We start from the raw sequence: 17,740 nt of genomic DNA on the forward strand, positions 1-17,740 counted from the left end.
GAGGGCAACAAAAATGATTAGGGGGCTGGAGCACATGACTTACGAGGAGAGGGTGAGGGAACTGGGATTGTTTAGTCTGCAGAAGAGAAGAATGAGGGGGGATTTGGTAGCTGCTTTCAATTATCTGAAAGGGGGTTCCAAAGAGGATGGATCTAGACTGTTCTCAGTGGTGGCAGATGACAGAACAAGGAGTTATGGGCTCAAGTTGCAGTGGGGTAGGTTCAGGTTGGATATTAGAAAAAACTTTTTCACTAGGAGGCTGGTGAAGCACTGGAATGGGTTACCTAGGGAGGTGGTGGAATCTCCTTCCTTAGAGGTTTTTAAGGTCAAGCTTGACAAAGACTGGCTGGGATACTTTAGTTGGGGATTAGTCCTGCTTTGAGCAGAGGGTTGGACTAGATGACCTCCTGAGATCCCTTCCAACCCTGATATTCTATGATTCTAAGTAGGGAGCAGCAGAGAGCACATCAACAATGGGAAGGATGGAGAGGCGAGACACTAGGCAAAGGAGAGAAAGGGGGAAGCCACTGGTGGAGGGAGGGAAACTACCAAGGAATAGGGTAGATGAACCATCCATGAGCAGGTGAAGGCCCCGTAGAATAAGCAGGGGAAGCTTACTGGGAAACAAGGATGCAGAAGCACCAGGGGGCAGGAGGGGAAGTAACTGGGCCCCCACAAAAAAACAGAGAGTTGGCAACCACAGGAAATGCCAGGAGAAGGAGAGCAAGGAACGTGGAAGGAGAATCAGCAGGGAGACCACAAAGGGATGCCATATATTGTGGGGAAGGAAGGTCCCAGGGGAGATGGAGAGCTCCCTTGGAGGGTGCTACCAGCCGGGGAGGAGAAGCCTATAGGAATAGAAATAGTGCAAAAATTAAGCGAAGAGAGAAAAGCAGGAAAGGAGGAGGAAGAGAGAGAACAAAGGGAAGCCGGGCGAGAGGAGGAGACAGTGAAGGAAAATGCCTGCGAAAGCAGAGACTGCAACTCTCTGGAGTATGGAGACAGCGAAGACACCGGGAAGGGGAGCGTGTACACAGGCATTGAGGATGAAGCTGGGAAGCAGACTGAAGGGGCCAGGAGGCGTGGAGTGGGAAGGGAGGCCCAGACAGAAGAACACATTTTTTTATATGAACATGACAAAAGGAAGATATTTCTGAAGGGTTTTGTGTTGATTTTGTTTTTTGACCATTTACAAAAAGTCTGGTGTTGGGGAAACCAAACCCATCTGTGCTCCGTGCCAATAACCCCAAAGAACAAGCAGTAACAGAGACCCGAGAGGGAGGGTGCAGGGTGGAGACATGTGTAGGCGTGACCATTCCCGGGGCAGTGATTGTAGGGTAGAAGTCAACAGCCCCAATAGCATCGCCGGCCCAAGCATGAAATACTTGTGTAAGGACCCAATTCTCCCATGGTTCTCCCATTGCTTCCAGAAGTGCGGTCCTCAGGGGGGTGGCAGCTCCAGGATCTCAATGGGGCTATGGAATGGCTGGGATAGTGGCAGAAGAAGGTCGGAGTTGTGGTCCTGGTGAGCTGGAGTTAGCGATGCACTAAGTGGGAAATAGTGAGTCTTGCCGATTAAACGCTAAAAGGATTTGTTGGCTTGACCTAGTTGGGATTGTAAAGGATGCTTGATTGGTATGCAGGGAGGTCCTGGGGCTGGGGCTTTGTTTACCTGGCAAACTAGGGACAGGTGCTGGGCATGGTGGGTCCTTTTCTGGGACCAGAGGAGCAGGAGAGCAGCCCAGTGTGAGCTGGGAGCACTGCTGAGTGCTTTCCAGCTCCTCTAGGGAAGGTGCTATGGCAGGTGATTCCTTTTAACTCTAATTAGGTGTGAGGGCTGGAGAGTTGCCTTATTCTGCTCTACATAAGAGGGAAGCTACAACGGCCTATATTAGGGACTTCCTGAGACAGTGGGGAGAGAAGTTTGGAAACCCTGAGTCCAGGGAGGCTTTGCTCACTAACTGGCTGGGGGGAGGCATAGTGATGATGCAAGTGAGATTGGAGACCCCCTCTGGAGCCTGTATTCCGGGCTCGTGCTGAGCAGCGCCCTGGCAGCCGTTATCGGAGATGCTGGTGCCAAGGAAACCTCTTTGTGTTCGGCATCTTCTGAATGTTCCTTCACATTGAGCAGCATCCTGGCACAAAGTGTAGGGAAGCTTTTGGTTTGAAGCTGGTTTGTGGGGCTCCCTGCATCATATAGCTCCAGGGGGATTATAGGGAGAGGGGCTTGAGAGTCAGTATCTCCCTGCCCCACCTGCTCGCGAAGAACTCTTCTTCCTGGCTCCCCTGGTGAGCTCACCCCGAGCTCCCTAGCTGTGAGTCCACAACCAGCCTCGCCAGGACAGTAACTGCCCAGCGCTGTATGGGTCCCAACTCCCATCAGTCCCCCTCGCGCCTTGCTGCACCATTACACCCATGGCTGGGGGACTGAGCTGCGCCTCTGCGGAGCCCCCAGCGCCCCACCGGGACTGTCTCCAGAGCTGTGAAACTTCTCGTCCGGATAGCTGCCCGGCACCTCCCCTCCAGCCACTCCTCCCCCTGCCGCCGGTCCCAGCACACCTCCTGCAGCGCCCCCGGCACCCAGAGCGTACCCCCGTGCCACAAGGGACTGTCACTGTCCTTCCCCTTCCCGTGCCCGCACAGGCACCAGGAGATACTGACTGTCTATTCCCCCTTCCTTGTCATTGCTCCACCAGGACTTCCCGGGCCTCCCACTGGACCACCACTGAGCTCCCCACTCTGTCCCCACTGACCCTTCCAGGCGCCACCGCTAGCCTCCCAGCCCTCCCCACTGCTCTGTGCCTCATTACTTCATCCCCTGCCCCGTCACCGACCCCCCCTCCGGTCTCCACCCCACCTTTGGTATCCCACATACCCCCTCCCCTCCTGCCCGGGACCCCGAGCACCACCAGGCCCCTGAGTTCCCTTACCGATCCCGCCCAGCTCCTTCATCCAGGGGCGGCCTGGTTTTTACTTGGATTGCCTGGTGGGAGGGGAGCAGCGAGGGTGGGGGCTAGGGATCTGGTAATTTCATAGTGACAGCAGACATCTCCCTTCCCGATTATTCAGCACAAAACCTGAGCAACAGACAAAGTGAGGAAGCGCTCGCACCGAGCTGCGTTTTGTAAAACATCACCGCAGAAATAAATCTCCTCTGAGATCTGCGCCTCTCCCAATCCCTTAAATCGATTAACAGATTATCCCCTTAATCAAGTCATCGGGAAGGATCTGCCACTAGGGGCTTCTCGCGACTACCACATATTCCTCTAATTAACGCCTAGAGAAATCGCTGGCAGTTTCCATCCTTCTCAACTAGGAAGATAAGCGAATAGTTTCCTGGCCCATAAAAGCCAGAATCATATATGGAGGTTTCTGAAGAAAATGTTTAAGGGAGAGCCGGATAATCCAATGGAGAAATCTTAATTGGGTGCCTCAGGGAGAAAACACAGGACGCGTTTCAAATAAAATGAGTTCTACTGGGAATCGCCAATCACAGCTGGGTTTGCTGCTCACATTTAAGGGGATCAGAAATGTGGCTCTGGGGTGAGAAGCCCTCCCGTTACGCGGACCCTTGCCCCAGCCATCCCCAACCCGGCTGCCCTGCCTTCGCGAAGGGCGGCTGAGAAACCTCAGCAAAAAAAAGCAACTGTGGAGGTTTAAGGGAAAAATTAACAAGCAGAAAGTTGGTCTCAGTCTCCCACTGGCAGGCGCTGGCTGGAGCCTCAGCCTGCACTGCAGGTGTGTGCGCTGCTGAAGAAAGGTTAATGTAAAATCTGTTGAACAGCCAGCCACACGGAGCCCCCTTCGGCGCTTTCCGCCATCTCTGCTCTCACAGCAGGGGACTCTGCTGGATTAGAGACACTTTGGAAATCCTGTAGGCTCGAAGAGGGCAAGGTGTTAGGGAAGCAGGAGGGGGGCCTTTCTCCATGTCTCTGTGCTGATGGAATCAGCCTTGAGCCGGCTGCCTGGGATGTAATCCCCTTCTCTGGTAATTAAAAAGTCAGCATTACAAGGAAAACGGTGTGCAGTAAAATGTAATCAATTCTGTGGGGCTTAACCATCTGTTAAAGGTTAAAATCCATACATGGAGGCTGATGTCAGGATATTCATACGGAGGATTTGGCTTCGGTGTCCCTGTTTTTCGGGTCTTTAATCTACCGCATGGCTGAAGCAAACATCTGTGGGAAAATATTACTGGCCCCATAATTCATCTGCTCGGGGTAGAGATGCAAGTCGCCCAGTAACCAGTAACATAACTTCCTCTCTCCATGGGCGGAGAGGCGAAGGCCAGTCCAATGGGGCCGCCGACGGGGGGTTGGGTCCTAGGGAGGCAGTGTGATCAGATTTACTGGAGTTGTTCTCTTTTCCGTTCAACAGGTTTTTTCTTTGCCAATAAAGTCCACTGCGGGCGGAATCCGACTACAGGTCAGGCAGTTTCCGTGCCACGCTGAAAGATACCATGACCTTTTCCTCTATGGAAATTATTGCAATCTCCCGGGCATTAGAATTAACACATCGCGCTCTCTCCCGCCCCTCGCCCTAGTCAGCAAAGGGTTAACCATTCTGGCAGTAATTACAGCTCCAGCTTTCGACTCCTCTGTCCACCAATGCGGTGCTGAAATGCGAGGCGGGTCCTCCCTCCGCTGCTCTGTCTGTGAGCCCGAAAGTAGTTGGAAGTCCAAGTGTTGGACAAACACAAGTGGGGGAGCGGCACAGCAGCAGCGGCGGCGCTTTCAGGCCCGGGCTAACCACCGCACCCTTCGCCTCCGATGCCTTGTGCCCGGGGAGACAGCGCAAGCTCCTGCTGGGTGGCACGGGTGGTCTCGGGTAAGCCTTATCCCTGGAGGCGCTGCCGGAGCAGGGGCCCTGCGCCATGGGGACTGGAGTCTGGGGCAGCCGCTGGACTTGGAGGCTGGCAGATGCTGTTGCTCCTATGACTTCTTGCCTGGAGCCGGCCAGCCGGCCAGCTGCGCTACTCTGTCCCGAGGAGCTGGAGCACGGCGCCTTCGTGGCTAACATCGCCGAGGACCTCGGTCTGGAAGTGTCCAAGCTGTCGACGCGGCGGTTCCGCATAGTGTCCCGGGCCGGCACCAAACAGCACCTGGAGGTGAACTTGGAGAACGGGATCCTCTTCGTCAACGAGAAGATCGATCGCGAGGAGGTGTGCGAGGCCGGCGGGGCCTGCCTGCTGCACCTTCAGCTGGTGATCGAGAGCCCACTGGCGCTGTACCGCGTGGAGGTGGAGGTGCTGGACATCAACGACAACGCGCCCAGCTTCCCCTGGCCGGAGTACGTGCTGGAGGTGACCGAGTCGGCGCTGCCGGGAGCCGCTTCCCGCTGGAGAGCGCGCAAGACCCAGACGTGGGCACCAACTCCCTGCGCACCTACGAGCTTCAGCCCCAACGGCTTCTTCTCCCTCCAGGTGCAGACCCGCAGCGACGGCAGCAAGTTCGCAGAGCTGGTGCTGGAGCGAGCCCTGGACCGCGAGCAGCAGCGCAGCCACCGTATGCTGCTCACCGCCCTGGACGGCGGCCTCCCGGAGCGCTCGGGCACGGCCGGAATCCTAGTCACCGTTGGCTGGACGCCAACGACAACGTGGCCGGCCTTCGACCAGCCCCTCGTACGGGGTGAGCCTGCCCGAGGACGCGCCCCCAGGCACGCTGGTCATCAAGCTCAACGCGCCACGGACCTGGACGAGGGCACGAACGGCGAGATCGAGTTCTCCTTCAGCGGCCACGCGCCGCCCGGGGTGGCCCAGCTCTTCAGCGTGGAGCCGCGCAGCGGGAGGTGCGCCTGGCAGGCCCGCTGGACTATGAGCGCCGGCGCGCGCCTGCACGAGCTCTACGTGCAGGCCAAGGACCGGCGGCCCCTCGGCGGTGGCCGTGCACTGCCTGGGTGCTGGTGCACCTGCTCGACGTCAATGACAACACGCCGGAGGTGAGCCTCACCTCGGTCTCCACGCCCGTGCTGGAAGATGCGCCGCCGGGCACCGTTGATCGCCGTGATCAGCGTGCTGGACCGCGGACTCCGGAGACAACGGGGAGGTAAGCTGCGAGATCCCCCACAACGTGCCCTTCCAGCTCCAGGCCGCCTTCCACAACTACTACACGCTGGTCACCACCGCGGTGCTGGACCGCGAGGCCGTGCCCGAGTACAATGTCAGCATCACGGCGCGGGACATGGGTTCGCCCGCGCTGCTCACCCCAGGGAAGACCCTGACCGTCCAGGTGTCGGACATCAACGACAACGCGCCCCGCTTCTGCAGCCCTCTACAGCGTCTATGTGCTAGAGAACAACGCCCCGGGCGCCTCCATCTGCCGTCAGCGCCCTGGACCCCCGACTGCCGGCAGAACGCTTACCTGTCCTACCTCTATTGCGGAGGGGCACATCCAGGGCATGCCCGTGGCCACCTACGTCTCCATCAACTCGGACAGCGGGCACATGTATGCGCTGCGCTCGCTGGACTACGAGCAGATCCGCAACTTCCAGGTGCAGGTGCAGGCCCAGGACGCGGGCTTCCCCCCGCTCAGCAGCAATGTCACCGTCAACGTCTTCGTCCTGGACCAGAATGACAACGCGCCGGTCATCGTCTCGCCCGTGCCCCGCAATGGCTCGCTTGCCACAGATGTGGTGCCCCGCTCGGCCGACCCCGGCTATCTGGTGGGGAAGGTGTCTGCCCTAGACGCGGACTCCGGGCAGAATTCCCGGCTCTCCTACCAGATCCTGCAGGCTACTGACCCCAGCCTCTTCAGCGTGGCCCTGTACACTGGAGAGCTCCGCACCATCCGAGCCTTCCTGGACAAAGATGCCACCAGGCAGCGCTTGGTCATCCAGGTGCGGGACAACGGGCAGCCGCCGCTCTCCGCCTCGGTGTCCCTACTGCTGTCCGTAGTGGAGAGCGTGCCCGAGACGCTGTCCGATTTCAACGAGCTTTCCCTGAACCCCGAGCTCTCCTCCTCCACGCTCACCCTCTACCTCATCGTCTCCCTGGGGTCCGTGTCTTTCACCTTTCTGGTGGCCATCATCATCCTCATGGCCATCAAGTGTCACAAGGACCGGCACTCCCTGCATGGCTACGGCTGCTCCCTCCCCGCCTGCTGCTGCGTGAAGGCCGGGGCCTCAGCCGACGTCTTCAAAAATTCCAACATCAAGCCCCAGCTTTCCTCGGGCAACAAAGTGCCCACCAACTGCCTGGACGGGGCGGGCAGCGGCCCCCGGGCTACTGCTACAACGTCTGCCTGACCCCGGAGTCCCGCTAAGAGCGACTTCATGTTCCTAAAGCCCTACAGCCCGAGTCCCCCGAGGAACAACGAGGAAACCCGCCGAGAACTTACCAGGCCGGAAGGAAGCCCGGAGCGGCCAATCACACCGTCAGTGCCGCCAGCCAGGTAACCCTGCGCTGCAGTACAGCCAGTGGGGCTCAGGGAGACGCACCGGGAGAGTAGAGAGTGCCATGAAATACCCCTTCAAGGGTTAGCCGGCTTTCCCCTCTTCTTCTTCCAGCCCCCGCCCCCCTTGGAAAAGAATCTGAGTGGGAGAAATCCTTTCATTCAGGCACATCTTTTAAAGATAATTACCGACCCTCTTGATCAAGTGGCTGTGTCGGAATTAGTACCCGTCAGACAGCAGGGAATTCTCCAGCACCTCCTTACCCGTTTCAGTTAATGATTTGGGAAGGAAGTCAGGGCTTCATTTTAACATTACACGAAAGTAGCAGAAGCGCTCAGAGCGGAGCCCCAGCTCCTATTAAGACTGAATACGGAACGTGCCCAGGAAAGCCAAGGGCTGTCTCAGGAGGATGACTCGTCCCCCTTTGAGGGGCTCTTGCTTAGCCCTCCGATCGAGGCTGCACAACCCCTGTAGCCTTCCTTCAAGAGAGCCAGACGTGACAGCCGGGCGCAAAACAAGCGGTAGTAGTTTACGCTCTCTTGAAATTTCCCTCTCTGTTCTGCATATTTCCCCATAGCACATATTACAGGCGGGCAGGAATTACTCAGGCGCTCTAGTTGGCCCATGAGGATTTTCAGCTCTTTGTCTCAATACGACATTCAGGCAGATACACCTCGGCTCAAGCAGATTCAGATGGAAGCCGCTTGCCCGATGCTGCATCAGTATCGCACCCAATGCCTTCCTACTAGTGACGATCCTTTTCGGGTTTTTATTTATTTATTTATTTATTTATTTATTTATTTATTTATAAATTGCCCTAAGTGGCTTTGTTGGAGGGCGGGGGGGGGGGGGAGGTTTCATGCGGTGATTAAATCCAGCCCAACTACCGAGGAGAGCGAAGGGGGTCATGCTGCAGTATTGCCTCTTCAGTCCTCACAGTTGAGACCTGGTGTCTTGTTTGGTTCTTTCAGAGGCATCTCCTTGCCTTTTTAACTGAGATACTTCGCCATTTCCCCATTTCCTAAGGACACCACTTTTCTCCTGGCATCTATTAAAATTAATGCGAAAATATTGTCATTGACGGGGAAGAGCACTTTGCAGAAGACAAATGCCTGACATTTCGGTGAACTGATCACTAGATGGTGCAAACGCCTAGACTCTGTGCTCGGAGAGAAAAAAAGATTTAAAGAGCTTTTTATGTCAACATTTGTTAGGTATTTAATGAAATAGTTCTAATTTTTTAGATGAAATACTCTTTCAATAACGCGATTACCAGGGATGGATGGGGATGAGAAGCCTAATCCACTTACAAACATTCTACTTTAAAAAAATATCCTTTTTTAAAATAAGCAGAAGACATTCTGTAGGACAGGCTTTTCTTTTTACATTTTCCCTGGATCATTGGACACAGTTGTCTAATATGTTAATGCGATTTTCCTCCAGTCAGTTACAAACTCCCTCTAGTGACATCCGCACACAGCTGATTTCCACACCTCTCAGCCTCAGGCTGGTGTAGGGAGATACCAGACTAAGCCACCTCAACGAAACTAAATAATAACAAAAAGGTTTACAAATATTAAGAGGAAAAAAATCTGTAATGAAAGAAGGATCCAGATTTACAAACAGCGGTTGGTATTAAGGTGTGAAAACTGAAGTAGCGGGGAAGAGGGAGAAGAAAGGAGGCGTGATCTAGTGTGTGGGAGGAGACAAGTCTGGAAGACTTCACTTTTGGCTCAGTCAGAGATTTCCTGTGTCTTTGTGCCTCAGTTTCCCCTCTGTAAAATGGAGATAGTATTACCTCACAGAGGTGCAGTGAGGCTTAATTCTTGGATGTCTGAGGGGCGCTTTGAGAGCTGGTGGGTGGCTCTCTAAAGGGGCAAAGCAAGTTCCTATCAAACCTGTGTTACCAAATGCCAGCAGAACACTAGAGGGCTCAGTTATGTCTGAACAGTTACTTTGGTTACTACCACGGGCTAGTTGGCTTCAGAGGCGCATTGTTTTCAGAATACAGTCATTGGCCTGATTCCTATCTCACTCCCGCCACTGTAACTCCACTGGCTTCTTTCCCTTGGCTGTTTTCTGGAACGAGGGCGGAAGTGGGAGGGAGATATGTCCTGAGCTCACCGGATCTCATCCCTAATGCTGCCTCCCAAGGAAGGGAATTTGAATGCTCACTAATCTGTCTTTTCAGTTACAGCCACCTCTAAGACATTTAAGTTTTTACCCCTAAATCTTCAGAAATGGCTTCCCTGATTCGGACTCGCTTTTGAGCTCACACCTGGCCAATGACCAGGATCAACTGCACCCAGTTTGCGCTGACCCTGGCCTGAGAAATCATTGACAAGGCAGGAACTGGAGCCTTCCAGTGTCTGACCTAAATGACAACAAGGCAGGCATATTAAATAAAACTGTGCAACAATAGTGAAATAATTGGGGATTTTTAATGCAAGCCAAATCGAATACAGCTTCCATTTCACAATCCAGCGAGTCTGACACTGAGATTAAAAAATCACTCTGGCTAAACCCAAGTTGGAGTCTGACCGAGAAAACAGAATACAAATGAGCCCCTTTGAAAGCCCTGTTTGCTTCTCCGTTCATGTTTCTATCTGATGTTCCATCACCTCCTATTCTTTGAAGGAGATGGATTAGAAGAACAGGCAGATTATTTAGACCGGCAACATATTTACAGAGAGCAACTGAAGTGAGTCAGAGTGCGGGCCAGAGAGGGTTTTCAATGGATTTCTGGAAGCAGACGGCTTGTTGCTCACTTGGTGAAACATAAAAGATAAGACAGCTCTCTTTGTTAGTTGTTCTAAACGCAGAAATCCTACAAGCAAGCAGCAGCTTTTGTTCCTGCGCTTTGGCAGGGACAGTAATTAAATACTGTAATCTGAATGAGATCCGAAAGCAGGCCAATAACTGCATGCGGAGTGGACAGCTTTAGCTTTCAGTGGGAAAGGTAAATATATCTCCCCCAGAACAAGGAGAATATGGCAGCATTGTCCTGCCATTTGCCCTCTGTCTCTGCCTTGCACTTTTCAATCCTCGGGTAGCGTCAGGTGTATGGGTTCTTGGGGGTGACTTTTTAAATCAAAGCTGGAGATTCTGTCGAGTGATCAGTTTCACATAACCCTAGGAGATATATCTAGAAGGCATCTCACTCTCTTGCTCTAGCAATCATTTCCCACCTATTTCGCAGTGTAGCTAATTCAACCCCCTAACCACATGGAACCTGGGCCTTCAGTGGTCTTCTCAGTTTTGCCCGGAAGCAGGCAGAGTTCATCTAGTGCAGACCAATCCAACCTAGCCACATAGCCAAAAGGATCTAACCGAATTCATTCAATTCCCTCGCTGTGAGCATTAGCACTCAACACTTTTTTGGGGGAGGTGATGGGTTATGGCAAACCCATGCGCCAGAAAGATGGAAATTCCATGTGTCTAATGTAGTATATTTCCTGTGTTTTACAGATCAAACACCCAGTACGGACTGGCTGCCTACAAAACCCAGCGATCAGCCCTGAAAAGGTACCAGAACCGAATACTTAGAGGGCATGGGGTAAAGGGGGAGGGACGGTTATTGCTGACCTGAATATGAGTGGAGTCTACATGGCGTCTTTGTTGTCTTGATGGTTCTCTTTAGTTCACAGAGTCTGGAGGACGTAGGGGGATGGTCCGCAGAGGAGTCCAGAAACAGCCCGATAGGCTACGTACCCTGGTCACTCAGTCTCTGGTTAGTGTTGGGTAGTGCAGAACATCACACTCCTAAAGTCTAACTGGGCAGCACCCAAACTGGCCAGGGAAACCGAAACCAGGCTGCCAGCTAAGGCCCTATCTAAGCCTTTCATTCCCACAAGCACTGTATGTGCTTTATCCTGCATCGGAGCCCGGGCTGCTCCAAATCCTAGCCTCGCCAGAGGTCAGTGCATCGCCAAGAATGGGCTTGGGCAGCGGTGAAGGGAGCACTGGGATGTTGGAAATGCTCTTGTAGTGAGAGGAATCTTTCTATATACAGTCACAACAGCTATAGGCTCCAGAGCTAGTGATGTAGAGCGGTAGTCCAGCGCCACCGGCCTGCAGTCCAGCCCCTTGAACGGATTCATTTCTTCCTACACTCGGGTACCTTAAAGGCAGATTAAGGCGCGGCTGATTGGGGGGAGGTGTATCTGGCTGACTGATCCTCTCTGGTCGCGCAGCATCTTTTCCCGGCTCTATCTAACGTTTGCTTTCTCCAGAATTCCAGAAAGCATCTGGGGCCTCCAACAGCATTTGGACCCCCAGATATGGCCCCCTGTACCCTCCGCACATTCCCGCCTCTGGATTACCAGCACAAACGTTTATATACCAGGGACCCCACCATGGTGGCAAACAGGAGGGGCCCCGCTGCCTGGATCCGGAGGACAGGAACAGCTCTCCCTTTTGGAAAGAGGGAGAAAATGGCCACCTATTGCGACATAGGCGACAGTATGATTATCAACAATGACCTAAATAATGGCTGCCAGACCAGAGCGCCGGGCTGAGGCAGCTCTGTTCATGTTCCTGGAGAAGCGAGATGGGATCAGTTGCCCTTTCCAGCCTGCAGCTTTCATACAGTGCAAGAAGCAGTGGGGTCCACGAAGTGCCCTCCTTGCTAATCTTGCTGAACAGTGTGTGTGAAGACATTGCCTGCAGCCCTGGTACCCATTATATAATTAACCAAGTCCAGTCTCTCCGGTCTGCAGCTGGACAGAAGAGGAGATGGATTTGCAGCACTTGAACAGAGAGAAGGAATGAAATGGGAGACTGGACGAGTGACATTAAGATTCTTCTCACGTCATTCTGCTGGGACGGTAGCTGGTCTGTGTATTGGTGGGGACATGACCCTTTAGTAGTGGGTGTGAGGATTACACGAAGAATTTGCCTTGTGTTAAACACATCCCATGCAGACTTATTCTGGGGGCTGAAAATCCAAGCAGCCATCGGCCCTTCATTTCAAGAAGCCTTTAGCAAGCTCCATTTTGTAACATTGTAACTTCTTTCCTTGTGAGGCTGTGTGAATGTATCAAGTACATGTGTTTGTTTCTGACCGTTGAACGCACTGGAATGGCTGCAAAATGCCATGTTAAAATCAAGAGGGCTGAGAGAGCTACTCGGTTTAAAGCAAACATAGACAGTACCCTGGGCAGGGAGAACTCTCCATAAATTAAGGAGTTATGGAATACTGTAATAATTTCTTAGACCTGGAGCACAGATCAGTTACAGGGGAGACATGGAGGCAGCACACATCATGCTAAAACCAGCCCATTGTTTCTGGCCTCACTGATAGTTAAAAAACATAACAAACAACTGCCAGGTGTTGTAATTTTTGATCCTCTCATCTGAACCGCAGATCTCATCTAGGAAGACAGTTTTTTATTATTAATATTATAACTAAAAGTTTCAGGATCTAAGAGTTCTTAAAGAGAGAGTTATGGGCAAGTCTGGGGTCCCCAGGCAAGGGACCCACACCTCCTCCTCTTTGTGGTCTGTGATGTGGAAGGGGGATGGGATGGAGACTGGGCAGCCAGGGGACACACAGAGTGGGGTTATATCATCTTTTCTACTTAGCCTTCCTCAGGAATCTCAGGAGCACTGAAGGCAGAGACCATGGTTATGGTACCAGAGTCTTAATGAAGCCAAGTTACCATTTAGCCTGGGACTTCGCATAGGGTCAGATATGGTACAGGGGCTCAGTCTTCTACCTGAATGGCGTTGGCCTCCTGCAAGCCCCTGGAATCCTCACATTTAGGGGAAGGTACTGCTATCTTATTCACCAATAACAGCCCCCTTGGTGATGACTGTGGGGTGGATCTCAGCAAGATTTCCTTCCCCAGAGCCCACTTTTGTTTTTTCCCCTATGAGACGTGTAAAAAATAAACTCCCCTTTTTGACTGGTGAGTGGTAGGGTGGGACCCATCTTTAGATGGGGAGATGATCTCTTGCACACAAGCACATCACTGCTCTAGCTGCCCTGGCAGATCAAATAGAAGTTTTCACTCCAGCCACTTTGCTTTTAAGGCATTAAACACACAATCAGGCAGAATTCCAAATCAAAAACAACTCTGCCCACCTCCTACAAACTCCTCTGTTAGTTGTACTCAGCCTAGAGCCCGAAGAGAGTTATTTCCTTTGAGAAACTCAACCGAAGATGATTGTCCACCACCATCGAGAAAGTCCAAGCTCGTTCAAATATGCCATGCAGGTGGGAGTGAGGACACAGCTCAGATCAGGTGATTCTAGTTTTATCTTGCTTGGGACTAGCCCCCGAGATCCCAAAAGTCTCTGAATCTGAATCTCCTCTTTGTTGACAGATTTGAACTGACAAACCTATTTAAAATACACAGAGGAACATTTTCCTGGAGAGCTATATTGGTCTATGGGCATGGAAACCATGTGGAGAAGTGTGCCAGAGTCACAGAAGGAAGATTGCTAGGCTTTTGAATTACAGCTCATTTCGAACCATACAAGCAGTGCATGAGAAATTCCCTTTCAGCAAGTAGCCTTTGTTTCACAGTGTTTGCTTTATACTAATAACATATTTTAATAGCTCAGACAGCTCTATGGCTTTTCTGATGGGCAACAAACAGCAGCCACGCTGGCAGTGGTTTCTCCGATGGTTTTGTTTTTCACCTTTCATTGGGCAGAATATTATTGTCGTCTCCGAGCCGGGACTTGGCCAAAGCTTGCTGGAGATCTTTTAAAGCTCTGTAATTTGCCGCATTTACTATATTGGATGCTAGCAATATTAAAATACTTCATCTGTCGTTTCCATGGAAGAGCCCTTGCTTCCTTTTAAAATCTTTGCTGTGTGCACTATTGCATTCCTCACCTGCATGGCTTCCATTCAGGGATGGCTGCAGTATCCCTGTACATACTTCGCTGAACTGTGGCCCCTTCAATCACTTCGGTGGTAACAGGGGCAGCTCTATGTATTTTGCAGCCCAAGCAAGGCAGTCAGGCTGCTTTGGGAGGTGCGCATGAGGGAGGCCCACCGGTCCTGCTCCTTCGCCTACCAGCCGCCGAATTAGGTGGGACCCTCGGACCTCACACAGAAACGCTGCCAAAGGCAGCCTGACTGCCACCCTCACGGGGATCGCAGGCTGGCCCCCGCAGCTTGCCGCCCCAGGCACCCGCTTGGGGCCGTCAAACTTATTCACCAGCTCCCTGAGGATTCCCTCAGTGTTGGGGGAACAAATAGGTGGACTAGCCATTCTCCCCGACCCCTCTTCTGGCCCTGGGGAGAAAGGAGGCGTGGCTGGAGCAGCTGCAGATCTTGGAGATCCCGAGCTGGCAGAACAACCCCATGGGGCTGTTCTAAGTGGCACAGGGGATCAAGGTGTCCCCCTGCTCTTCTCAGGGTTAGGGCCCCCAGAGGTTGCAGAAAGTCCCAGTTGCTCACCTGCCTGGGTGCCGATCCTACAATAACAGGTCTAGCCCGTTCAGCTGTGCTAGACACAGGGATGCTAACCTCTCTCCGAAGAAAGCACTTCGGTATCCTTCTGCATGAAAGCTGCAAGCTAAATACAATGACCTATTGGTGTCCTTTGCATTGTTTCTACTATTCAGTTAAGCTTTTCCTGGGAGACACGGCACCCACACCTGTCATCTCGATTAGCAGGAAGACAGGCACCTATCCCTGGATATGTGCCAAAAGCAAGGATGTAGGTGTCTGGAAGCAGATGTGTCAGATTTGCCATGGAAAAATCCTCCCCTCTCCAACTGCTTTCTTTCGTTCTTTCTACTGGAGTTCCCTGGTTAGCTGCAGAGCTTGGTCAGCGTCAGTGCAACTTTCCCAAATACAGAAGTAAGACTGAGGGAGGAGGGAAGGGGAGCCAGGATCATCAGTACCCTCCTCCCAAGCTCCAAATACAACCTACACTCCACCTGCTTGTGATCCCCAAATGAGAGGATGCCCACAGTTAAACGGGGCAGATTTTCATCACCTGATCTTCCCGCTTTCTCCCATGATTGATCAGCAATGACTTTTTAACAATGTTGATGTTAAATTGTCATAATTAGGCTTTAGAGCTAACCCCTAGTGGAAATGAATTGGGTCAGTCATTGTTTTCTCTGCCAAGTCTGCCAGCTGTGGGCTAACCAGTGCCGATTCTACAGCTGGTTTTGGGGATGTAGATGTTATTTATCTGTTCGGAAATGGACGGAGCTCACCAAGTCACTTCATAGGGGCCACTAAACAGTGGCCAGGAGGTAATCTTCGGTGAAGCATGATCTTGCAGTTAAGGAAAGCAGGCCTCGAATTCGGGAGACCTGACTTCTATCCACATTCCTGCCACATGATCTTAGGTAAAATAAAAACAATCACTCTGTTCTTTATTGTAAAATGAGGCTAATGATATTGCCTTATTTCATAAGTGAGCTGTGAGGTTTCTTTCAAGTCATATTTATAAAGGGCTTTGAGATCTTCAGAGAGAGTGTTTTAAATGTTTTATTATTAATGATTAGTTTTTGCCAGATTCAGAGCAGGTTCTAGAAATGAAATCTTCATATTCCAATTTTACAATTTGGCATATAATTTTGTGGTCATAAAGGGGTGGTTTCCTGGCCTGTGAAGAATGTTAAGGAAAAACAAAGAAACTTCAGGAAGCTAAAGTCTTACAACCTCATATGAAATTAGATGGTTTACAGAAACCCGATTGCTGCGGAAAGTAATACAATCAAAAAGCAATAACTCCATTACATTGACTTATTTCCCTCTAACACTTAGCAGGTATGTGCTAAATTCCGGGGTGCAATCCAAACCAGTGAGGAGTTTTGTCACTGCCTGCCTTGTAATCCCGAGTGCTTCAAAATGCTCTGCTGCTGTAGTGCTCTTGAGTGAATGTTTCTAGCCAGCGTAAAAACATGCACTGAGTGTCTGTGTGTTAAGCCCTGGTTCAGTTTTCTGTTCGCTACAGCCTGCCTACAGCACAGAAGCCCCAATGAGGTTACACCTGGCAAGATGACCCCAATGCGTCAGAGTCCTGAATTTTCCCAAAACTATGGGCTCTACAAAGTGGAGCCCTCTCCTGGATCATCAGAGAGATATTAAGGTTCTTTTGTTCCTTTCGAAGATACAATACCCAGCATTACCACATTAACTGAAGTTAACGTTCACCTTAAATCAAACACAGTCCTGGCTTGGTTTGATTAAAAGTAAATCAAGTTTGTTAACAAAAAGAAGATAGGATTTTAAGTGAGTTCAAGTAGAAAGAGTAGAGTTGGAACTGGTTACCAGCAAATAAAAGTGAAAAGCCCTTTCTAGGAGTCTAAACTTAACATAACATGCTACAACCTTTGTTCAAGGTAGTTTCTTTACCAATCTACCTCCCAGCAAGATGGCTGACCAAGCCTTAGGTTAAGCGTCCCCACAAAGTCCAGAGTACTTGGTTCAATTGTCTTAGGTGAAAGATCACTTGTGGTTTTCTGTCCCCCCCCCCCTTTTTTAGTCCTGTGAGTCTTTGAAATGGATTCTTCTGGAGGTTATCCCATAAAGTAAAGTTCATTCAAGCCAGGAGGAAGGTGACAGAAGTTTCATAATGGTTTCTTCCCCTGCTTGTTGGTTAAAATGCAAATCAACCTGTTCCCTGCAATCTCCTTCCCCTCTTGATGGTCCTATGTAATTTATATTCCCCAACCCCTTGTCTCTTAATGTACCTTGGAAATACCTTCCAGGTGTCAGAACCACTCCTTTGTCCAGGGTGGAGTTACTTTAGCCAAAGGCATATTGATTTTGAATTGTCCTAGTGCTAGGAGTTCTGCACTCTCTCCAGGGAGCAGGTCTGCCTGTTAACCCATACTTTTCCAGACTAGAGAAATTTAAGTCCCAGTATCTCTCTTCCCCACGCATTCTTTCCCATTCACTCTGGCAGCTTTAATAAATCCCATGTCCATCTCCAACAGAACAGAGCTCATAACATTAATCAGAGGACCTGCAGGTACCTCTTAGGATCCTGTGTTAAATACAGTTGCATTAACTGTTCATACATTTTGGGGGTATGATGTTATCTGATTAAAATATGACCATAAAGATCATAGTTGCAACCACTGTTATATATTTGCAACAAATCTTGTACAAAATGTGGCATGTAAGACGTCTATTAAAAGGTTATTATTTTCTGGTTATGATTATGCTATCTGTATGCATGTATCATTTTTGTATTTGACGTTATGAGTATTGGCTCTATACCTGGATTTCAAATGTTTTCTCCTGGGGTAACTAACAAGGTAGTTAGCCAGCACATCTTGGAGTGACTATTCAAATTGAGTGCCCCATCAAAAGGACACTTAACTCACAATGAACATGTGACTTGCTGATGTGACTCCAAACACTATCTGG

At 51.1% G+C, this 17,740-nt stretch overlaps 1 pseudogene; it reads left to right on the forward strand.

The window, feature by feature from the left end:
• Positions 1-4,726: 4,726 nt before the first annotated feature.
• Positions 4,727-15,194, forward strand: LOC115656857 (annotated as a pseudogene).
• The last annotated feature ends 2,546 nt before the right edge of the window (positions 15,195-17,740 follow it).

Source organism: Gopherus evgoodei, chromosome 8, assembly GCF_007399415.2.
Source record: "Gopherus evgoodei ecotype Sinaloan lineage chromosome 8, rGopEvg1_v1.p, whole genome shotgun sequence".
NCBI lineage: Eukaryota > Metazoa > Chordata > Testudines > Testudinidae > Gopherus > Gopherus evgoodei.